Below are 7978 nucleotides of genomic sequence, written 5' to 3'. Positions count from 1 at the left end.
TGACCCATTTATATCAAGGTCACTTAAAATTAAACGTAGTTTGAGTTCTGGTCTTATTTAAGGACTGAGATGTATTGGAGGGAGGTTATTTCACAGCTACTGTTCCTGGTCCCTCCTGTGTCTCTCCAGGCTGTGGGATCTGAAGACCCCGGGAGCTCATGAGCATCAGGAGAGTCAAGCCAACATCTTGAACCAGAGTCCCAGATGGAACTTTGTTCCAGTCACATTACTTGAATTCGGCACTCTGAACTGTTACATATGCCTATCCATATAAATTACTCATTTGGCCTTGTGTATTGGCCGCATTTTTCTCCCGGGTGGAAACTGAGGCACAAAGGAATAAAGCAATTTGCCCAAGGATCCCAGACTAAAAAAAAAGCCAATCAACCAGAATTTCAATGAAGGCTTCCAATGTCAAAACTTGAGCTCTTCCTATTCCAGCAGGAGGTATCATGCCACATCCATGTATTCATTTGCTCCTTTATTTATATACTCAACCACTGGGCATCCACTATGTTCAAGGCACAAGGGACACAAGGATCACTTACACATGGTCCCTGCGCCAAAGATTGCAGAAACTAGTGGAACTCACAGTCTGGTCTTGCAATATTTATTCAACAAATATTTAACATTTAGTAGAACAAACAGCTAGCCTGATTGAGCACAGTACTCAAGCAGTTGTTTTCATGTCCCGTAGTTGTTCCTACTATTGTTTTAGGAGGGGGTGGCATCTCCTGTTACCCTTGCTCAACAGACAAGGCAAACTATGGTCCATACCTGGGGAAGACCTCTTTGCCAATTCCTTAGGTCTGGAGCGAGTCCCAGACATTGTATTTTTCAGGCGCTCTACTGGTACATTTTCCCGTTGGCAGCTGCAAATCCCAGCTTGGGGGAGACACATAATTTTGCTTTTCTGATTTTCATCTTTTATTTGGGGTCTGGAAGATTTAATAAAGAGGATTTTCCCCCATGTTGTATGATTTCTTGGATTCTTATATAAAGCAGACCCTCAGTCTTAGGCTAGATATTAACTGGCTAACATTGCACATCTGTCAGTGACTGAGAGTTATGCCTTTGAAACTATCATTGAACTGGTTGTATACTCAAGGTACTCCTTCCCTGCCCCGTGACCCTTCTGAAGACGCCCTCCAATGGGTTTCATCCTTGGCCTCCCACCACTTTTGAAAATGTCATTGACACTGCCTCCCAGCCCCCTTCAGCTGTCTTATCCATTCAATGGTGCCATACCTTTGCCTCAAACCTGCACATGCTGTCTGTCCCTTGCATAATTCCCATGCCTCTCAGGTCCCTTCTCACCTGGTGAACACATGCCAGTCCCTCTGGCCTATGGGAGTGAAAAGAAGGAAGCAAAAAAAGAAAAGAGGACAGTGGTGAAAATGTTTTTTACTCCGTGCACACACATTCCCTCCAGGTCGTCCGTATTCACCTCCCCCTCCTCTTCCTCCTCTCTCTTCTTTTTAAATTCTACCCATCATTTAACCTAAAACAGAGTCATCTGAAAAGACAAAGGAATCCAAGTAATACAAACTTAATGACTTTGTCCATTGCTTTTAGTTTGTAGACGATTAAAGTGCAATCCAGAAAGGGGAAGTGCTCTTCCCAAAGGCACTCGACCTCCTAGCGCCATTAGCTAGAACTGGAACCCAGAGTGTCTGGATTATCTTCTAGGGTCAAAATGCAAAGACCTTATGCTTGCGTCAAGCCCTCTTCTGAGCACACACCTCCAGATGGTCAGAGCTGCCAGCTCCCTTCTCATGCCACTCAGCCGAATACCAGGACAAACTTCTGTGGTAAAACCAAATAGCAGACAAGTCTTATGGTGGGTCAGGCCTGCGGTGCAGCCAGGCAGCCAGCAGAATGTCAGCCAGCCAGCCAGGGGGTCTTTAGCATTCAGGAAATATGACAAGCCTCTGCTCCCTGTCTACTGCCATGCAGCATGCGTCGCATGACACGACAGGAGTGGCCCTGGCTGAAGAAGGGAATCAAAGGCAGAGCCTTCCCTGCAGCTGCAGGTTAATAGTGGACGAATTACACACTTGGAAAACAGTTTTCCCCTCGATGCATTATGTGGACCATTTCAAAGCCCTTTGTCTGGGCTAAGCTGGCTGTGGGTGATGTCTACAGGCCGGGGTCTTGCAGAAAAGATGTATTTTCTGACAGGGAGAAGGTCACCTGGGCAGAGGCCATTACAATGTGCTGCGGTTGGGTCGGAATTTCCCGGATCCCGATCGATGTGGTCTCAGGGCATTACTCAAGCAATGGGATTAGAGCGCTGGCCAAGAAAATGCTCTTCAAATTGGTTGACAAGTCACACGCCCTGGGAAAGTCACTCTCTCATTGACCCTCAATTCCTCAGTGCTTAAAACTGGGTCCCAGGGGTCAGAAGGTTTCAGAGATCAGAATAGGGTGCTCACAGATGGGGGTGCTGTTGAGGAGTGGGCTGTGTGAGGGAAGCTGTGTGCAAGGGGGAGACTAGAATCCAACCGCAGTTTTGCCCTGGACTCACTGAGTAAGCCTCAGTAGGTCACTCGGACTCTGGGTCTCAGTTTTACTCATCTATATAGTGGGGGTAATAATACTTACTGATAGACATCTTCAATACATTACACACAAGAGATATAAAAAACTCTTTGAAAGCTTAAAAATGATATTGCCTTTTGAACATAATTTCAGGAAACAACCCCTCTTCATTAGTCCTTTAGATGTGTGTTGGTTTAAACAGAATGAATGATAATCAATCTTTCTAGTAACTTCACCAAATTAGTGTGAGTAAAACGAATTTAGACCAAGCTCGGAACTATGAGTGTTAAATTCAGGTGGTCTTTCCCAGGCATTGGCCCAGTCTTGGGAAACAGTCTATCTTGCCCATCCTGTCTGCTCTGAGATGTATGTTCCAAATGCAAGCTGACCCCAAAATCTAACCCTGACTTTGAGTGGTAGTGGAGTTGGGCTAACTGACCTGTAAGTTTCTTGATTCCAAAATGCTGTAAACCTGTGCTTTTGCAGTTCAATATCAGACCCTTGATCATAGGGATGCAATGAACTGCATCTGCTCCAAGAGATTTGGAATTGACTGGCTCATTAAACACCTTGCGAAACATACTTGGGAAGGGTAAATGCTCTGCTTGTCCAGGGTTTCTGTCTACAAGGGATCATGAGACACAGGTGAAAAGTGCCTGTGCTGTCAAGTTGTCACAACCAGCCCTTTGTCCATCATGACTCTGCAACCCTGACCTAGACACACTGACTCTTTCTGCCCATAAAGGTGAGGCAAATGCTCACTATATGCTTAGCGATGGTTCCACCCCTTGCTGGCTCCTTCCTAGCCAGCCTCACTTTGATCCGGTCTGCCAGTTCCCATTCAGTTTCTGTGGCTCCACTCACCCATTCACTGGCCTGTCCTTTGTTTCTTGATGGTCTCCCCAGCCTCAAAACCTTAGCTGGCCTTCAAGATGCCAGTCTTGATTCATCCCACCGGCTCTGTCTGCCCAGCCTACTTCCACGATAATAAGATTCCCCTTGCTCACCATAAAGCTGTTAGGAGCAAGTCACTTCTGCTATTGCCTTTGGTGGTAAGACCCTGAGAGAGGAAGTGAGCTCCCTGGATTCTGAACATCATGACGCCATCACACCACGGAATGTTCTTGCTAGAGGAGCTTTTGGATGCTCTTCTGTTAAGAGTGGGACCCTTTCTTTTAATGAACTAATATGCAAAACTACAATACAGAAACTAGTTATGTGAAAAAGTGAGGGCTTCTCTGTTAGAAGGGGGGTCCTGATCTCTATCTGCTTCCCCAGAAGTCTACAGGGTGGGAGTGTCCCTTAGAGACCTAACTGCTTCACTGATCCCAACTGGAAAACCAGTGGATCTAGTTCAACCTCTTAAGGCACAGATGGGTGAAGTGACTTTTGCTGAATCACACCGTTGTATGTAGAAGAGCTGAGAGACTCACCTGGAGTATTCACCTTCTAAGTTCAGTATTCTTTTCCTATACTTCATAATTCTCATTGTCATTTTCATCCTTATTTTCCTAACAATGTCCCTCAGCCTTTAATAAACCTTACTTGCTAAACCAGCTTCCTTTGGTGGCTGTTGGTAACTTTGGACACAATCTGTTGAACCTACCGTGGTGTCTCTTCTAGGGATTCATAACGTAGTAGCCCAGGTAGGAAGCAGAAATGGCATAACTATTGGGACCTCACCTTCCATATCAGTGAAGTGGGAGGAATACCATTCACCTCAAAGACTCCTTTAGAGAATCCATTAAGATGGCATCCACTACAGTGCTTGGCGCTGTGCCATAGTGGGTGCTCCATGAAAACGCATTCTTTTTGAATGGGAGACCCGCAGGCAACCAGTTTGAGGATCTTCTGCTTTGCCTGAGCGGAGCCAGCATTTCCATCAGAATAAACTCAGCCTCTGTCTCTGCATTAATGTCGCCTTCTTTGGCTCCTTCTGTGGCCTTAGCTGAAAAATAAATAAATAAACAGGAGATGGGGTGAGAGGTTGGGGAAGGGATGTGGCAAAAGACAAAGAAAGAAAGAGAGAGGGAGATTGATTTCTGGGCAGAATTTATACCTTTTTGGCTTTTTTCAAAGGTAAATGAATAGATTGTTGTTGTTTTTCAGCCTGCCGCTGAGAGTGTGCGTGCGCCTCTGTTATGTATAGACCCTTTTAAAGGCTTCTGGAAGCAATCCCTAACATTTTCTATAGGTGTAGACAGATAATTGAATGCTTTCAAAGACCACTGTGAGGCAGGGAAAGTTCAATTTTGCTGTGTGCTGGTGCCTGCATTGACTGAGCGTGCCGTGTGTGTGTTTTCCTGGGGAAGTTGAATTTCTTTTTTGCTTTTCTTCCCACTACTGCCCCTTCACCCCCTGCTCCCCCATCTCTGATGAAGCACTTAGACAGAGGACAAGAAACAATATATAATCGCCCCAAAGTCACACCAAATAAACACAGCAAAAGCTCCCAGCCGCTTCTCAGGCTGCGAATGAAAAGCGCTGCCTCCTGGCTCCCGGGCCTGACGGACAGGGGGCCTTTCTGCTCGGCTATTATTAGAGCCGATGTGGCAGAAGCCCAGGCAGCTCTGGGCGGTGGGGGGGTTCTTGTTTTAATTTGTTGCCTGTGCGGGCAGAACAAAGCGACATGGGGAGGGAGGACGGGGGAATTTCCTCCCACTGCTGTTTCTCTACATGACAACCATGGCGCGCATGTGTTTGTGTGTGTGTGTGTGTGTGTGTGTGTGTGTTGGCATGAACTGGGGATGCTCATGTGCCGTGAACACGTATGTGCGTGTGAACATATGTGTATGCCAGGGCCAAGGTCCAGAGTGCCCACACAAGGGAGTGCTGCATCCGGGCAGTGATAGATCCCTTCTAGGGCATGAAGGAGAGATGCATAGGAGTGAGAGATAAGGAGGCAAAGAAAGTCTACCCCTTCAGATTCATGGCAAAATCAACTAGCATTCACCATCAATCTGTACAAATGACACCTAGTTTAGTTCCCACAATCACCCTTTCAAGAATTGTCTTTCTCGTTTTATAGATAAAGAAACTGAGGCTCAGAGTTACCGAGCGAATTACCTAAAGTCTAGTTCAACTGGCTCTAATGTCGGCACAATTTCTTCTGGATTTGGTGTGCTCCACCAGGCTGTGGGGTACAGCAGAAAGAGAGCCTCTTAAGGCTTCAGACACCATCACTAGGGAAGATTCAGCAGGTCTGTTCTTCCTGGTGGATGGGGCAGGACAGCAAACAGAGCATCCCTCCGGTGGGTTTAGAGAAAAGGATGTCCCAGGCATTCCTATGGCGTCACTGGTTGTCTTCAATACTAATGATGCTAACTACCACCAGGGAAGGATAGTGTACCAGGCACTGGACTGAGAGCCCTAGGTACATGTTCTCATATGCTCATGTTGTAAGTCAGAGAATGTAACTCACCTGCTCAATGTCACCAATGAATAAGGGACCAGGCCAGGATTCAAAACAATGCCCCTTCCTTAAGCTAAGTGGGTTGATCTTCTCCAGTGTTGGAAGCAGGGAAACTCCCAGAGTTCAGGGCACATTACATGGCATCTTAGTTCCCTCAGGGTCCTGGTTCACCCGGCTGGACTGAGACCTTACTTGTTCCTCTGTGCCCTGAAGAACACATTGGAATGCCCAACAATTGCTTTTTTCCCTGGCTTCACTGTGGTCTATCTTGTTTCCCCTCTTAGAATACAAGCTTTCTGAAAACAAAGCCCTGTGGCCAAGAGGTGCCAACCACCATTTATTGAGTACTTATTACACCGTGTGCTGTGCCAAGTACTTCATGTGCGTTATTTTATGTCATCTTCACGTCAGACCCAGGAGGTAGGAATGGACTATTGTTATTCCCATTTTACAGATGAGGAACTTGAGCTTCAGCAATATTAAGTAACCTATCCAAGCTCAGGCACATAGCAAGTAGTCAAACTCTATTTGAACCCCCAGGCCCACTCTCCAAAATGCCTCACAGTGTGTGCCGCTTAAGTGCCTTTTCCCCTTTCCTTTCATCCTGCATCTCACAATTTCCCATCCCAATTCTCAGTGATATTTAATGCTACATGGCCCTCCTATGGAGCCCTGGACCCCCTTGGTAGAATTTGTCAAATCTGCAGTGAGATTCTGCCATGTAATCCTGGGGACACTGCACAGACAAATCCACATTGTTTGGAGTGCTCTGAAGGGAGCTTCTCCATGTCTCTTCCTAGTTCCCTCCTCAAAAAAAGGGCAGTGGAGGTGAAGAGCTTGGACTCTGGAGCCAAAAGGTTTGCACTGGAATCCTAGATCTTCTTCTTAGTTGTGTGAGCCGGGGCAAGTAATTGATTCCTTATGATTTGGTTTCTTCATCCATAAAATGGGCATGATTATAGTGTATGTGACATATGTTTATTATAGGAATAAAATGAGCTATATATGTAGAATGTTAAGAACAGTGCATAGAAAACACTGAATAGATGTTAGCTAACATTATTTTTAATACTACTATCCTCTATAGAAAGATAGATTTTAGAGCTGGAAGGGAACTTACAAGTCATCAGCTTCTATCCTTAGGAAAATAGAGGATTTGTGGTCAGAAGACTTGAATCTGAATTCCAGATCTACCAATTCATACTGGTATCTATTACTTTGGACAACTTGTTTGACCTATCTGAGCCTCATTTTCTTCAAATAAAGAAGTTATAATAACAAATATCTGCCTGTCTCGTAGAATTGTTGTGTGGATCAAGTGAAGGGATGAAGTAGAGGAGAAAGATGGAATTTTGTACTAATATTATTTGATTTCTACCTGAAGACAGATAAGACTCAAAGGGGTTAAATGGCATACCCAAGAAGAAACTCTTCACCCACCAAGATGGTACTGGCAACTTCACAACCTGCAGTCAAGTTTCCATCATTGTGCCCTTAGGTTTGAACTGTAGACCCAATAACTAGGGACTGTCTTTAAGTAAATAAACACTGGATTCAAGCAATAAATTATCCAAAAAACATGACTGAGGTATCATGGTACCAAAACTAGAAAACCAAACAAGGTTAAACCATGAGCAACCTTTCCCCATAATTGGAACAAATATGTAGGTTCCATCAACCAAGTGTAGGTATTATATGGTCACAGTGTTAGGAGAAAATACTATTAATCTTATTCTGACTCCAGCTGTAGATCAGAGGAAGAATCATATGCTCTCCAGTTTTCTTACAGAGGATATTTATTGTACTGTGCCTGACCAGCCCTGCATTTAAGGACACTGCTCAGCAGGGCATAGTGACTCACACCTGTAATCCCAGCACTTTGGGAGGCCAAGGTGAGAGGATTGCCTGAGTCTAAGGGCTCAAGACCAGCCTGGTCAACTTGGCAAGACCTTTTTTCTACAATAAATTTTTTAAAAAATAGCCAGTTGTGGTGGTGCACACCTGTGGTTCCAGCTACTTGGAAGG

Source organism: Carlito syrichta, unplaced genomic scaffold, assembly GCF_000164805.1.
Source record: "Carlito syrichta isolate Samal-C Ts95f unplaced genomic scaffold, Tarsius_syrichta-2.0.1 Scaffold302856, whole genome shotgun sequence".
Classification (NCBI taxonomy): domain Eukaryota; kingdom Metazoa; phylum Chordata; class Mammalia; order Primates; family Tarsiidae; genus Carlito; species Carlito syrichta.
This window is presented reverse-complemented; position numbering follows the sequence as displayed.